Source organism: Neopsephotus bourkii, unplaced genomic scaffold (genome assembly GCF_033783945.1).
Source record: "Neopsephotus bourkii isolate Nb327-2 ecotype Australia unplaced genomic scaffold, CSIRO-AGI_Nbou_v1 NB_107, whole genome shotgun sequence".
NCBI lineage: Eukaryota > Metazoa > Chordata > Aves > Psittaciformes > Psittacidae > Neopsephotus > Neopsephotus bourkii.
The window spans coordinates 15,910,577-15,927,239 of record NW_026900624.1 but is presented as its reverse complement, the minus strand read 5'-3'; the positions used below and the strand labels follow the sequence as shown (position 1 = coordinate 15,927,239).

General features: G+C 45.9%; 1 protein-coding gene across 2 annotated transcripts in view; it reads left to right on the top strand.

Moving 5' to 3' along the window:
- The first annotated feature begins 3,286 nt into the window (after nt 1–3,286).
- The window catches only part of GRAP2 (GRB2 related adaptor protein 2), a 110,174-nt gene continuing 96,797 nt past the window's right edge, over nt 3,287–16,663 (top strand). The window contains exons 1-2 of one of the 2 annotated variants that reach the window (XM_061364523.1): nt 3,287–3,375; nt 3,799–3,861. The gene's annotated coding sequence lies outside the window, so the exon portion shown is untranslated. Of the gene's footprint in view, nt 3,376–3,721; nt 3,862–16,663 lie in introns of those variants that run through there. The other variant, XM_061364532.1, reaches the window with a different exon arrangement.

The window sequence follows — 16,663 nt, the reverse complement described above, 5'->3', positions numbered from 1 at the left end:
GAGGCAATTACATAGGTCCCTGCTGTGAGACCGCAGCTGAGGCTGCTCTGCACAGGTGGGCAGGAGAGTCCATTTGTGAAAGTGCTAGGGAAGACATCAGCGTGTAAGTACTTAAGCATTTGCAGTGTTTGTCTAAATCATAAAGCTTGTGCTGCTGGATATGCTCACAGATCCCCTCTGCCTCTCCAGCAGGCTTAAACGTCCCTCCAAAGGGGAACAAGGCCCATGTCACTTCAATCCTTGCTTCTCTGCTTCCTCTCAGTGCAGCTCAGTGCCCGTGCTTGCAAAGAGGGTACCATCCTGCCACTCTGGCAGTAGCTCTCCCTGCTGCTGCCACAGCAGTGTGGGAGACACAGATGACATGGGCAAAACCCCCCTGAGAGATGGAGTGCGGGGTCCCCCTCCTCCACTTTGTGCCCCACATCAGGGGATTTCTGTATGCAGGGACATCTGCAGGAAAAGAACACCAAGGGAGAAATAAAGCCCATGTCAAAATTGCAGGACCCAGTGGGAGAGAATGGGGGATGTGGGTGTGTAACTGTATTTCTGGTCAGAGAGAAGCTTCCTAGATCATAATTTCAACTCCTCCTTGACTTTATCCCAGTTCCTTCCTACACACCTCTCACTTTTCATCCCTTTCTCTTCTTGCCTCGTGCAGTTGGCTCTATGGGGAGCACAGGGGAATAGGTCAATCACAAGCCACTTTCATCTGACACGGGGACTGCTTGTGCAGGTCTCCTTACACACCTTGAGCTATTTGGGTCCGTCAGTATGGGGACTCGTGCTTTTGTAAACCCCTTTCAAGTTCAGGAGTCACCACTGTGTTAATGGTCCTTGCCTGAGATAAATGTCTATGCTGAGCCAGTCCCACCCTCAGCTTCCAGCACCAGTTCTACATACATCCCCTCTCAAGCGGTCTGATGCATGCTGCCTTCAGGGACCTCCCCAGTCACTTCAGGGACCCATCCCTCTCCTACCCACAGGAAAGGCCCCATGTCAGCTCACAGTCCATCTCTCATCACAGACACTAGGAGGCAGGAAGGGTTGTCCTTTCCTAACTACTCCCAATATGCTTGAGCATTCCCAGCAAATGTCCTGAGAAGGGAAATCCTCTGTCCATGCTGCCTCTGGGAAGTGGGAAGGGAAAAGGGTGTCTTAGCTGGATCATGCTGGCTGCATGTGGTCTGTGCCCACGAACCAGGCTCAGGGCGTGCCAGTGTCCGGGGTGATGGGCACAGGGTGAGGAGGTAGTGCCAAGTGTCAGGTAAGGCTGAATTCAGCCCATAGGGCTGTAGACCACAGTGAGCTGTGGAGACAAATACAAGCTTGCTTTGGCAGAGGTACTCGAGGCATGCATCTGTGAACGGATGGAAGGAAAAGGCTTCAGCATGAGCTTCCCAAGTGCACCTGAGACATGGGACCACACAGGTCTGTGCCAGGGTAGTTTCACTGTTCCCTGCAGCCAGACTGGCTTGAAATGAAAGTAGGCTGGGACAATTTCACCCACCACAATTGTACCACTGATGGCCACAGAAACATGTCTCATATCCATCTTACTCTTTGACTCTCCATTCCTCCATCTGAAGTCCCCGTCTGCCTCATTTCCCCGTTTTGTGGCCCATACATTTTTTGTGGCAGTCAGAGGTGACAATCGCAGAGAACACAAAAATCAGAGGAGCGGCTGGTTTTGTTTCCTTCACCAGTTCAGAGAAGATCTTCAGTCCAGGTTAGCTGCCATATCCCAGTGCTCATCCTGTCCCCACCAGTGAATTTTGTCTCAGAGGGCTCTGAACACTTTCCCTGTTTTTCTGGATGATTTAGCAATGCACTGCTCTGTTCAGGCAGGAGGATGAGATAGTCTGGCAGGATCCTGTTCATGGATTATCCTATGCGTACCTACAGCACAGCTCTGCAACCCACCTTGCCTCCCCGGCACTCACGGTCTAGGAAGGTCAGAGTTGCTTTGCGTATACAGACCAGTGTCCAGTGGGATCATCTGTCAGGCCCTATCTAACCGCTCTAAAAAGCACCTTTTCTGTCTGGGCCAGCACATGGGAAGGGAGGACAGACACAGCAAGCACAAGTGAACCACAGGTGCATGTTCATTATTAAAAATAATAATAGTAATAATAAAAATGTTTAACCTGTTTGCAACCTGCGGCCTCTGAAGCAAACTGCTATTTCTCTTTTTGTCGTGAATAGACAGACTTCCAGGTCTCAGGTGTGTGGGCAGGTCAGGAGATGCTCGCAGGGTGGAGTGAAGGAGCCACATTTGCTGCACATCCCATAGGTTCATGTCAGCTCCCTTGGCTCCCTGCTGCAGAGGGGAGGATAAGCAAGACCTTGGTGGAGGTGCACACAGGCTTGGACATAGAGACCATGAATTCCCTCTCTCACCCTCAGAAATGTGGATGAGAAGGGAGCTTTCTCCCCCACACTGGCTGAGCTTTGTGCTCATCCTCTCCTCCTCCCACCGTGCACTAATGGCAGCACAAGGAGGAGAGGAGCTGTAGATTGGCAGCCATGAGGGATTTCTGTTGCTGTTTAGGTCAGACTTCTCCCAGTCTCTTTTTCTGTGTTTCCATTTGTTTTGCCATCTCCCTCTTTTTCCTTCCCTCACCCATTCTCCATCCCCAAACCTTTTCTTCAGACCCTCTCCCTTTTGTCCTAGTCCTCTTTGCCTTTTCTGTAAGTGAGGAATCAAATAAGCCTCTGCAGAGACAAACCCAGGTAGTAGCTTCTTCCTTTATTCCCTGGCTAGGACAGCAATACAATTAAATAAGAGGCATCTCCTAAGGACACTGCATTTATTTTCATACCAAGACCAGCATGCACCAGGTCAGGGTTTTGTGAGCATCCTTATTGCTGTGTGCTTGCTTGCAATCAGGAGCTCAATGTGAGTTCCCTTCCACCTGAAGTGGCAATAAATACCCTCCAGTCACTGCCCCACACATAGGACCAGGGAAGATGGGGTCTGACCAGCACCAAGAGCTCCCCATCACTCAGATGAGGCACACCTGGAAACCTGGTAATAAAAAGAGTCATAGGGTACTAGCCTCAGGCTGTTTGCATTTAGTGGGTGATTGAGGAACCTGAAGGTAGCAGGAGCAAATGAAAAGGGCTTCACTGCATCACAGCACTTTTTTGGCTGGGGCTGTCCCTTGGTTCTGCTACCTTGTATCTGTGCCAGGAGTAAATAAGCCTCCTCTTGTAAACGTTGACCTCAAGCTGTGTAATGAATTCGGGTGCCAGCTAAACCTATGCTCAGTCACTTATAGCAGTACATTGCTTCATGGTATGCTACTGCTGTATTGCTTTCACCGCAAGCACCAAAGGAAAGGCTGCAAGATGCTTTCCTTTGGGTCTCAACTCCAGGTATGCTTCATCATCTGGCCACTTTTGGGGGTTTTTATTGCTCACTCCTCACATCATGAAAGTAGCAAAGTTTCCCGTTATGTTTCGTGCCATGTTTCTACTTGAGAGCTTACTTAATCCTTGAGTTTTCCTCTCCCTGCTAATCTCAGGATTAAGAAAAAGCTGTGCAAGTATGACTTCAGCCTTTAGAAATATTTCCTTTTTTAAAAATAAATCCAAACATTAACCTGCAATGAGCAATGCTTTTTAATTTAGAACTGAATTCATGAATTTTAACTGAAGATGGGCATATTGGGCATTAATATATGTATAATTATGCAAAACCACTGTTATGCCTCTAATGAAAATCAGATTCTACCACTGAGGCTGTGTTTGGCGATAGTGTATATCTTCATTTGTGCTGTATTTTTATTCTTTCCCTAGCTGTATGACCTAGGATTACAGTTGCTATGGCGATAAGACAGTTAGTGAAGGAAGGAGTGAAAGGTAAGTTTGTACGTCTGCCTGTGTGATGGGGGTGGTGGGGAGGGGGGCTTACAGTCTCCTTCCTTGTTGCTGCATCTTCCTCCTGCTGTTGCTGAGACTGAAAAGCGCTATTGCACATGCTACAGGATTTTCTGAGAAGTTCGAGGATGGGTGCTGAAGCAGCAGTAGCAATGTGGGTTTTTTTCCCAAGCATTATGTGTGTATGACCAGGACATGGGATTGCTGTGTGGGGACTGTCTTTTTAGTGGGGTAAAAGGGGACACATCCCCTGCGTGTGTTTGTGCCAATGGCCTTAGAGGTGGAGATGCCTGAGCTAGTAAGGCTGAGAGTAGAATATTCCAACTACTCTTATGTATTTGTTGGCCTGTGTTTGTGATCCTGTGTGCCCTGGGTTTGGAGCTGGAGATGCTGTTACCAGCCCTCCTTCTGGGGCTTGCTTTGTGATCCTTGCTGCAGAAGAGGCAGCATCCCCCAAAACCCTTCCAGCAGCCAATGTCAGCTCCATACCTGAGCACCTAGCTCAGGAGTGCAGGGGTTGTGCTGATAAGTAATTGATAACGGGCAAGGTTTGTCCTTGGTGCAGTTTTCTTTATTGACAAGGAACATGAAGTCCTGTTTCCCTGAAAACAGCTGCCCAACACTGTTAGTCTGTGTCTCCTAGCCTGTGCTCTGCAGCCAAATCTCTCCCTTAATTTGCTGTGCATTGTGTGGGAAGTGCTTCCCTGGCTTCCTGCCTGCCTCTCCCATCCTGCTGCCCCTGCCTTTCTCTGCACCCCTCTATCAAAACTGCCCTCACCATTTGCTTTATGCTCCTGGTGGAAATGCCTACCATGGAAACACAGGCTGACCAGCTTTGGTGATTGCAAGATTGATTTAGACATTTTTTTTCTGCATTTGCCTATTCCAAAATAGCTGAACAGCTGCTTTCTCTTTCCTCCCCCCACAGTGGCTGCTGCCACCACCAGCTTAAAGAGCTTTCACCTGATCCTCCCAGCAGCAATGGTTTTGTAACTCTCTGAAGCTCTGGGCCCTGTTCTTCTCTTGTGTGTATTGTGAGTTAACATACTGAGGGCTGGTGAGCAAGTTTCAGGCTCTCACCAATTGGTCTCAGTAGCCTTGAATATCTCCTTGGACTTGTTAAACTTTTTACTAGATATAGATTTTCCACCAGAGGTCTTATTATTGTGATTATCAAAAGACGAAAGTGTTGTAAAAGAGTCTCTCCTCTCCTGCCATGCTTTATGCTTTTCCTCAAGTGAAATTCTTGCCTGTTTGCAGCTTATCAACAGTGCAGCTGCTTTAATGCAAGCAGACAGCATTCTCCCACTCACTAGGATAGAGCTAAGGCAAATGAGCTGACTGATGGGGACAATCCTGTGCTTGTACTGCTCTCTCCCTTTGAGGAGAACTCTTCCAAGACATTGAGCCTCTAAGAAGGGATCCTCTTCATGCTCAGCCACCCTCCCACCCACAGCCATTGGCATCCATTGGAAGCTACACAAAATACCTGTGCTCACAGAGAACTCCACAGCTGGGGAGAAGGTGGAAAAACCTATTGGGTGATGTCCAGTGGGGACTAGGGAGTAGGGGAAGTTGCTTGTCAGTCACAAGGTAAGGGTGGGAATTTGAAAGAGCTATATTTCAGCCTGTTGGAGAGTTGTTGCCACCCTCTCATGGGAGAGAAGACACCCTTAGGGCTAAGGCTTTTCTAGCTCAGAACTTGTGGAAGCTACCCAAAAGCAGCTGCCTCACCTGTTCCTCCAGTGGGACCCTGTCTTCCTCCCAGAATCCAAATATCATGGTAGGTATTGAGGGCAGAACAAACCTGCGGCCTGCTCCTCACTGTTCAACAAAGTAAGCTTGCCTGTGTCTTCTCCAGACCACAGGGTTCAGCAGAGCAGGCTGCCCAGCTTTCCCCCTGAGGACAGTTTCAAAGGTTTGGCAAACAGCCTTGAGATCAAGAACATGCTTCTGTGTTCATAACCTTAAAAAAAAAAAAACCCAAGAAAATAAAGAGCTGTGCAAGGGAATGTGCAGCTCGGAAGAGAAGGAGCAAAACAAACAAGTGTTTTGCCTCCCCTTCCTGCAGTGGGTTTCCTGGTTTCATCTGGGATAGAACTGATTTTCTTCTTAGTAGCTGGCGGTGTGTTTTGGCTTTAGCCTGAGAATAACGCTGATAGCAACAACTAAGACATCTGTGTGTTAATTAGTGCTCATTCTCATCAAGGACTTTTCAGTCTCTTATGCTCTGCCAGGGATGAGGGGCACAAGAATCTGGGGAGGGAGCAGAGCCCAGGACACCTGACCTGACCTAGCCAAAGGGGTATTCCTCCCCACGTATCTCGTAGCATACTGCATGACATGTCATGCTCAGTATAGAAACTGAAGGGAGTTGGTAGAAACTGGGGGGAGTTGGCTGGGAAGGACCTACTGCTGCTTGGGGATGGGTTGGGCATTGGTTACCAGGTGGTGAACAGTTGTATTGTGCATCACTGCTGTGTGTTGGGGTTCTTTGTTATCTTTCTTATTTCCCTTTCAATTATTGTTATTATTAGTGTTAGTATTATATTCTACCTTATTTTAATAATTAAACTATCTTTTTCTTTTGCAAATCCATTCTGGCTGGGTCTTGCTTCAGCTGTGCCACATCTCAAGGTGCCCTTGCATTATAGATACAAAGCTCTGCAAGTGGAACTGAGCAATAATGATGATGATAGTTCATCTAGCTTGGACATGTCACTGAGGTTTAGTCAGCCTATGTCCTGTGTCAAAACTGCTTCCATCTAGAAAAAATGATGGCTCATTGCTGTAGCAGACTCCCTTCTGAAGGGAATAGTCCAACATACAGGCTGGACCCACTTCTTAGGGAAGTCTCTTGCCTCCCTGGGCCTGAGTTAGTGATGTGAAGAGAAGCTGGCAGCCAGTCACAAGTGGTGTTCCCCAGGGCTCAGTACTGGGACCAGCTCTGTTTGATATCTTTATCAGTGGTCTGGATGAGAGGATTGAGTGCACCCTCAGCAAGTTTACAGATGACACCAAGTAAGGTGGGAGTGTTGATCTGTTAAATGGTAGGAAGGCTCTGCAGAGGGATCTGGGCAGGTGGGCACTTCAGGCCAAGGCCAAAAGTATGAGGTTATACAATGTGAAGTTCCTGGTCCTGCACTTGGTCTATGCAACACCACAGGCGTGGGGATTGCACCTAGAAAGCTGCTTGGTGGAAAAGGTCCTGGGGTGCTGATTGCCAGCTGAACACAAGGCAGGTACCCAGGCAGCCAAGAAGGCCAGTGACATCCTGGCCTGTATCAGCAATAGTGTGGCAGCAGGGCCAGGGCAGTGATCATCCCCCTGTGCTGGACACTGGTGAGGCTGCACCTCAAACACTGTGCTCAGTTCTGGGCCCCTCACTACAAGAGAGACATTGAGGTGTTAGAGCGGGTCCAGAGAAGGGTAATGGAGCTTGTGAAGGGTCTGGTGCACAAGTGTGATGGGGGATGGCTGAGGGACCTTAGGGGGTTTAGTCTGGAGAAGGTTCAGGGGGACCTTATCGCTCTCTACAACTGCCTGAAAGGAGGATGGAGAGAGGTGGGGTCGGTCGGTCGGTCTTTTCTCCCAAGTAACAGGTGACAGGACAAGAGGAAACGGCCTCAAGTTGCATGAAGTGGGGTTTAGATTGGGTATTAGGAAAAATCTCTTCATTGAAAGGGTTGTCAAGCATTGGAACAGGCTGCCCAGGAAAGTGGTTGATTTGCCATTCCTGGGGGTATTTAAAGGACGTGCAGATGTGGTGCTTAGGGACATAGTTTAGTGTTGGACCTGTCAGTGCTAGGTTAATGGCTGGACTTGATGACCTTAAAGTTCTTTTCCAACCTAATCGATTCTATGATCTCATCCATAAGCTGAGGCTTACCAAGATATGGTCCCTTTTGCAGCCAATGACTAGGGTGGAGGTGAATGCAAAGCAAAGGCAGATTTATTGCATGGCCCCTCGGGAGTCTGGTTAATGAAACAGGTTGACTAGTAGTAGTGAAGTGTCAGATGGTAGCAATCTTTACAGTGGTGGCATTAAGCCTCTTCGGTTTAGTTACTCTGTAGGCCCAAGCCAGGTCAACAGTACACCGAGCCATGAACACCAGGCTGAGATCTGGGAGTGGCCTGGTCTAACACCTTTGGCCTTCAGTTTGGATCTGCCAGGGCCATGTCAGAAAAATCAATATAGCATTGAGCAGTGTCTTCATCAGCCTTTGATTTCTCTGATCTCCTCCCTTAGCCTTCTGCGGGTCAGAGCTGAGATGTGTGTTTACATGCAAACTCGCAGTGCCTCTGCCAGTTGGGTATGAACAGTGGGCTGGAGGCCACCTGTGTGGCTGTCAGATGGTCCTTTTCTCTGGAAGAAAACCTGCTGCAAAAAAAAATTACAGATAATTTCATGATTTCTCCTCTCCCTTCTGTAAATACTCATCATAAGTGGTTAAAAGGGAGCAGCTGCAGATGATGAATCCTGGCTTGTAGTTGTCCTTCATCAGGAGGATGGCCTAGTCAGCACTCAAATATACTTCCCCTCTGGTCCCCTGCTGCTTCTGTGCATCTTCATGCTGCTCAGAGATTATAAAGACCATATAGACAGGGATGCAGCAGACATATGCTGTGCCTCTGACCATAATCTCAAATGAGCTAGTTGGGTGCTTAAGGGCAGAAGCTGTTACCAGCGTAGGAGCAGTTGGATAGATGCAAGGTGGCTGTGCAGAGGGGTTGCCATCAGAGGCCTGGTCTCTCGGAGGGAGGAGTGGGCAGTGGGATCATAGGAGGTCACAGCCTGAATTTTACATCTTCAGACAGTGATGCAGCAGCATGGCTCCATCACAGCCCTTGTGTTCTGTCCACAAGAATGCCATCAAATACAGGCATGTCATCTTGAGAGCCAACAGGTAGCTGGGAGCTCTGTGGATGGAGCTGTCGGGGTCCTGTGTGCTTGGCAGGGAAATGAGAGACATGGCAAATCCTCCTCATTGCAGGACAGAAGGAAATGGTGGTGTGTAGGAGGGATGCAGCTGGCTGATGAATTGCCCACCTGCTTTGGGATCCAATGTAATTGCAGTATTGATAGGCAGGTTATCAGCCGCAGCACAGCAAATAGATGGCAACTTGGGGGCGTTCTGGCATTTTGGTTTGTTTTTCTCAAAAGCTGTGGTATGTTGTGATGTCCCTTTACATCAGATGCCTGTGCTCCCAGATTGTCCCAGGTCACCAAGGGAGCAGAAGCAGTGTCTAGTTCCCATGCCCTGGCTGGCAGTCTGCTTCTCTTCTGCAGTTAGTCTTTTGGCAGCTGAAATCAAACCATAAATTGCCTGGAAGTTTTAATACCTAGGGCATAGCTTGCTTGCCTAGATCTTTACCTTTGTTTAAGAAGTCATGACTTCTCTGAGCTTGGTGCTGAGAGTGCTGGATGAGGCTGCTCTGATCACTGCAAGGGAATGTCTGACCCTGCAGCTGGTAGGTTCCCCATGCTCCCTCCTTTAAACCTGTGGCAAATGGATGTGCACCTATTTTTCCAAAGCTCAATTTTTCCCACTAAGGTTTTCTTCTCGTATACAATAGGGTAAAGAAGGGTATATTTTCTGTTTGGTTCTCTTTGGCTGGGGTTAAAATATTTTGGCTGGAGGTCTGATGCCTGGGATTTCATCTGCAGCGGTCGGGCTCCTGCTGTGACTGAGTGCTAGTGACCTCTAATGGACAGCTCTGAAAGGGCTCACTAAGGCATGGAGGCCTTTTAGACATGAGGTTTTATTGTTATGGTAATTTTTATACACAGACACTGTGAATGTGGCATTAGAGATGTCCATCCCTGGATCCCATGGATCCCATTAGGTGGATCCAATTAGAGATCCACCCCTGGCAGTGTTCAAGGGTGGGCTGTGCAGAGCCTTGGGTGACATGGTTTAGTGTGAAGCATCCCTGCCCATGGCAGGGGGGTTGGAACTTCATGATCTTAAGGTCCTTTCCAACCCAAACCATTCTATGATTCTATGTGTTGCACACCTTTAAAGCAGTCCTCTTTCTTATGACTTGTGTACTTGCTTTTGCATTTCTAGTTCTCCTTAGCCAGGAGCAAAGCAGCAGCTGAAACACCCCAACCTGTTGATCTTCACAGTGTGTCCATTTTCCTTGGCATCTGAAGAGTAGGGAAGATGAAAGGAATGCAGGAAGGACAGATGGAAAATAAGCACTGTAGTCAGCTTCTTGGTCCCCTTTAAAAAACACTTATCAACCAGGGCAAGCACTGCAGCTCCATTGTGTTTCACAAATCTGTTTGTGATTTGAAGCACACAGATCATTTTAAGTCCTGGTTTGTTTTTAAAAATTGGACTAAAGTTATGTCCATGTGGCAGATGAGGAACCTTTCCTTTCCCCTAAATCAAGGGGGAGAGATCATGACTGTGTAACAACCTACACAGTAATGTACCCTGCAACTCATTTTGCTAGTAAAAGCATTTGACATCCTGAGATACCTGCTGAAAGCAAATAATTTGTGCTTACAACTTGATGCATGTTGGGAGCATTTGATACATCTTTTTCTTATATTCTCTTAAGGCTCCTTTTTTGTGTTCTCTAGGACTCTTGCTCTTGGTGTGAACTCTAGAGGTGGGCCATAGGTGTGGTTTTTTTCAAAGGTGGGAAGGAAACAGCACTTCAGCTTTCCCTACATCAGCCTCTTTGGGATACCTAAAATACAGCACCTTTTTCAAAGGACAGCTGATTAAATTAAAAGATGGCAAGCTTGGACCTAAGCTCCACATCATTGCTAAGTGAAAGCACACTGTAAAACAAACTCCCTGCTCCAGAACAGCACCAAAAGCAGGATGTCTGCAAGATTCATTTGGGCTGGACATGTGAGAGGTGACTGAGAAAATCTAGAGGTTTTGGAATAAATAATATTTACTGATAGCATTTTAAACCCTATGCTTCAGTTCCTCAGCCAGTTTCTAGGTTTTGGTGCATGACAGGACTAACACAAAAGATTGATGCTTCTCCATCACTTCTCTATAGCATCTGGTAGTGGCCACAGGGAGGCCAAACTGAGTAAAGGGATTTTCCTGGAACAGGAGCCCCCGTGTTTTTCCAGGGAGCTGTACTTCTCCTTCCCTTGCTCCCTCCTTACTTGAGGCTGCCAGCAATGTTTACAGGAAGATTAAGTGAACCAAAAGGTTGGCTGATCTTATTGAAGGTTGCCTTGACTTAATGCTTCCCATTCCAGATGAATGAGTAAATGGGGGCTGTCATGTAACCAGAACCTCGCATTGACTCATTTTTACACCCTGTGCATCAGGTTGGGGGTTTTGTAGGTGATGGTGCTCTCCATATTGGCTCTCAGCAACTCCCATCCTGCAGCATCAGAGACTTCTCTGATACAAGCTTGACTCCAGCAACTCAAAAAGGCAACAAAATAGCCTGTGCTTTGGGATAGCAATGATTCAGGAGACGAGGCTGAAATAACTAAAGATGAACAGCTCTGTTAGGGGGCTCCTGAAAGGTGGCTATTACCATTTCACACTTGAGGATGGCACAAAGTGAGCAGGCAGAAAAGGGAGATTGAGGGTGGCGAAAGCAGATATAATCCAGAGTAATGACATGGGGCTGAGCACAGGAAATGGAGCCTGCGGATCAGCAAGGGATTACTGCTTTATTAGCCTCTGGATTAGTGTCCTAGGGCCAGGGACTGCAGAATAGACTGTATTGAATTATTGCTTATCAGCTGGTGCTGACTGACTGACTGATTTGGGTTTGTCCCAGTAAGCTCCCCAGTTTGGGGAGGTATTTTCTGTGTTCACGCTGGTATACCACAGTAAATAGCTTGGAAAAAGGTGGATTTTAGGAACAAAATAGCCACATGGAGATGAGAAATTATAGGAGGACTCTGGTGAAATAATCACACAATAGTTGTTCAGTACTGTCATTTTTCTTCCTTATATTGGAAGGACTCTCTTATCTGAAGATCAAGTCTCTTAAGACATAGCTGGAGATTTCCAGTCTTTGCTTGCAATAGCTTTGATTCCAGCACCTTCTCATGTCCCTATTTAGCCTTCAAAGGTGAATTCAGATTAGTCAAATCTATTTTGGCTCCAGGTCTAAAATGTCTGGGGATATAATTTTAACCACAGAAAACTGTCTCTTTATTGATACGTGTGTGTGAATAAGGAAGAGAAACAGACGGTGTGAAGAAAATAATCAAGTATGCCTGCAGCCTTCTTGAAATTGTGCTGTGAAGTTGGAGAAGGCAAGGACAGAGACAAAGGTGGTGGAAAGTGATATTGCTTCAGCAGGGGATGTAGCTTGCTCTGAGCCAGCAACAGATCTCTGTAATAAAGGTAATAGCCCTGGTGCAGAGGTATTACCCTTGCTCTGTGGCATAGGTTTAGGCTCTGCGGTATCAAAGATGGTGTTACACTAATGTTTCTAGCCTTTATTTGCGAAGGAAAGTTTCCAGTCATGAACCAAGTACAACATCATGCACTTTGAGGGCTGAAGCAGCAAACAACAGGAATTAAGGCTTTGAGCAAAGCTGACTCCCCCAGGCATCCATCACCAGAAATTTCTGAATAAAATGCTGCTCATTTGAACATGTGAAATTTGCTGTGATGCAAGCAGTGAGAGCTGGGCATACGCAGATAATGAGGAAAATGACGAGCCACCTAACAGCAAGGCTTCTGTCTGTAACATGCATTTTGTGATGTAGAGTTGAAGATAGTTTCTGTATGAATAATAGCAATTAGTTCCTGGATGAACCTCTGCAAATTTCCAAGTGTCAGCTAGTGTGCTCCACAGCCAGAAATATAATCCCTCCAAGCTCCATGCAAAATGGCATCTGAGGGACTTCACTTCCATAGTGCTGTTGACCACAGACTTTGGAGTAAGCGAGTGCATCCTGGGGCTTGACTGACCTCTCTCAGAAACCATGCTCGGGGCTCCTGGCCTAGCAGAAGTGTTAGAATCGGTTTTGTACTGAGGCTATGATCATAGTGGCTCTTGAGAAGTATTCACTGAGCTTCACTGATTGATACTCATCTTGGAGACCTTTGAGGTGATTGATGAACTTACATTGATGACTTACTGACTAACACCAGGTCCTAATATGGTAAAGGCATTTGGCTGCCAGAGGTACTATATTTTCATTTAGAGGTAAACCTAAAGAATTAGTTATTAAGTGATGCCATAGCATCTTCCACATGAGTTTGAATGCAATCCTCAATGTTCCACTAAATTTCAACTAGAGGAATTCTGCTGACTTGGCATTTGTTCTATAATACAGCTAGACCAGTTACTCTTCATTTTCCCCTCTGTGCTATACCGTTTTATAATGTGGTGGTTTACAACTTATTTGTGATGCCAGCTATGTCTCAGAGTTAGATTAATGATCCCTATATAATATGCATATATGTCTGTAAAGCACTTTGGATGAAAGATGCTAAAAAATGCAGGTTATTATTTTGCCCTTCCCTGCGTTTTGCTTTGTTGCATGCTATTTAGCAGCTTTGCTGCTGTTCTGTCTCAACGCCTTGTTGAATAAAGTGTCCTGAACAATTTGGGGACCACTGGCATGTTTTATTAATTGCCTTTTACAGGTTGTTTTTCTGTCTCTTTTGAAACTTGGTATTTCACAGACATAATGAAAAATGAATATTTTAAGCTAAAGTTCTAGCAACCAAGGCGGGGGGGGAAGGGGGGAGGGAGGAAAGCTCAGCAAAGTATTTGGCCAATTTTAAGCCAAGCTTTCGATCTGATGTGATACCAGAGACTCCTGTCAGTAGGGATTTAGGGTACAGGAATAATAATAAGTTTAAAGGAGGAGAGATGGGTGCACAGTGTTCCAGGCAGGATAAAATAAACCAGCAACCCATCTGGGTCTCTGACGACTTCTCAGAAAAGGGGTTTGTACTCGGAGATCTGTTCTGACAGCAGTGTTTTGAAAATGTTTAGGACTCATGCCATCACACTTCTTTTGAAGTCTTACTACCTTATGTGACATATCCTCGGCTGCTGTAAATTGATACCACTTAATCAGCTTCAGCGACATCTTGTCAGTGTACATCAGCAGAGGATTAGACCTCTGCATCAAGCATGTTGCCTTGAGCTGGGCTGGGATCTCATCATAAGTCATTACAAGCCTGTTGAGAGAGTGCTAAAGGGAAGACACAGGTTATGATATAGGTCATGGTGAAGACTGACCCAGTAAATTGAACTCATTTATTTTTGATTTATTACTAATTCCAATTTTTCTGTATGATTTTGGCTCCAGGACACATTGTCTTCTGAGACAGAAAAACTTCTAGCTATGAAGATCTCTGTTCTATCCTTTGTAAGAACAGCATGATATTGATTCTGATATCTGACCAGAACCAATGGGCGAAACTGCATTCTCAGTACCATTATTCCCCTTGAAGCTATTTTGATACTCATCTTTGCCGCTTGTCACAACGCTACTGTGCGATACCTTTGTGCCGCAGTGCTTTATCCTAATTCGGGCATAAGACTTTCACTATGAAAGATGGTTTGAAGTGTCCTTTGGCATCCATTAATGTGAAATGTGCTGTAGAAATGTAAATCGTGTCACTGGCTGTCAGGAGCACCTGGCCTTCAAAGAGTGTCCTTCTGCATTACTGAGGGAGGGGACGAGGAGGCCAGCAGGGCAGGGCAAAGCAAAGAAGCTGAGTTTTTAATGTCACTTAGTGGACTCTTGTCTGCAGGCTAGCTTCCAAGACCTGCCATGGGACTAGAGCTCCTGAACGTAAGGGTCACAGTGCTGCTCAGCTGGGGGATATGGAGGAGAAGATACCATTGCCCTTGCTCCTGTGACACTGCATAGGCAGTGCTCTGTCACCTGATGGGCAGATTATTCCCACTGTGGGCAGTGCTTCTCGCAAATACAGACACATTTTGCGCTCTGGACTCAGGCACTGTCTTTTCTTGTGGTTTGGGGGTCTGAGCTGGAAAGGCTTCCCCACACTGGTAGCACCAGGGAGTGCCATGCTGGGACTCTCAGCCTGGGTTGGTAGGAGTGGGTTCAGACACACACCCAACCATCATGGTGGAGTTCTTCCTCCATTATTTCAGCCCTGAGTGAGCTCAGTTCACTGCACACCATAGTACCAGTGTGTCTTCCAATGTGAAAGCAACATTTTCAGGGACTATTGATTTTTCTGTGTAAGGCCACTGGCTTACTTGCTTATGTATAAACCTCTGGTTTACCCTAAGGTACCACTGTCCAAGCCAATGATGGGCAAATACATCTCCTGTGATGATCCAAGGGCACCTCACTGTCAGATGGCTGGTGCTACAAAATCGCCATGGAAAGCTTCAGTTTCAAAGTATTGTGACTTGGTTTTAGATGCAGCTCAATCAATTGGCAGCTTGCAAAGGTCAGACGCGGGCATCTCTTAACTCATGCCAGAATACTCCGACGTTTTTTGTAATTTCTTTTTTATTCTTTTAAACCTAAAATCCAAATGTATCATCTTCATCCAGTCTGAACCCCAACCCGTCATACTCGCCCAAGAAGTGCTATTTCTAAGATGTGAGCTTTTTTGTTTTGAAAACCTTTATCTTTCACTCAGTGATAACCTTCTTCAGATCCCTTGAACTCTTTTGAATTTGTGGCTAGCTGTAGGCCAGGTGAGTAGATTTGCTTCTCAGAACTTAAAGGCTCCCAGTGCAGACATCAGTTTTGTCAATATGTATTACTATTGTCTACAGTGAGTCTGGTCATAACTAAGAAGGCTCTGTGAACAAAGAATATTTGCTATGTTGTCCCAGAAAATAAATTGTAGTTGTCTAGGGTAGACAAAGGCTTCAGGCTGTCCTTAGGCTTAAGGAAGTAGATTTGAGTCTTGCTAAATGGAGCATTTCTAAGTGAAGCTGGGAAAGCAAATGTGGACTACTTTGCCTCTATATCATGTATGTCTTGAGCCTACCAATGCATGTATATCAAACAGATGATGTGCAGGTCTTTAGGCAAGAATTCTGAATCACTCAGCCTTGCAAATAGCTCCCTAATGGACTTTGCTTGAAGCCATACAACCTTGAAAGTTTGCTCCTTAGACAGGAATTAAACAGTATGTTTTAAAGGTTAAACTCTAAAGGTTAAACTTGCATAGTTGGGGACAAGTACAGACTGTGTTATGACTGAGGGTTGCTCACCCTGTTAGAAGTAAAGCTTATCAGAAGAGCCTCTTCCCTTAGCAAAAATGTTTACTACCAGTATTAGTGAAGTCTATTTTGCAAGGAGATGACACAGCTAAGAGAGAGGATTTGAAAATATTATTCACATTCAAATACATGAAGCATGCTGTATTAAGATTTTGCTGCTGTCTATCTGCAACTTTTGCACTTCGACAAAGCTACATAGATCATTTAGCAATGACTGTCACACTCTTGCTAATACTGTGTGTGCTACTAATATGCCAAGTGCTTTGAAATAACTTGAATGTTGTCAGAGACCAGCTTTTATGAGCTGCAATATCCAAATTTTGGTATAGCGAGAGATGTATAGTATAACCCCTCCTTGTCAGAAGAACATATTGTGACTCTGAAGTAACATTTCAGCAAAATTTGGTTATTTTCCTATACTTTGCCTCAGCAAGTAAGCCCCTGTGACTATACAACTTGTGCACATCCAGATACAGCACGGAGAATTGGCAATGTCTATGTGGTAATGATTTTAACCAGCTTTGCATCTGATTTTGAAGCCTTCTAAATCTCCTCAGTAACAAAGTCCATTCTCTTGATTGTTTGTGTGATGTGTGGCCAATAA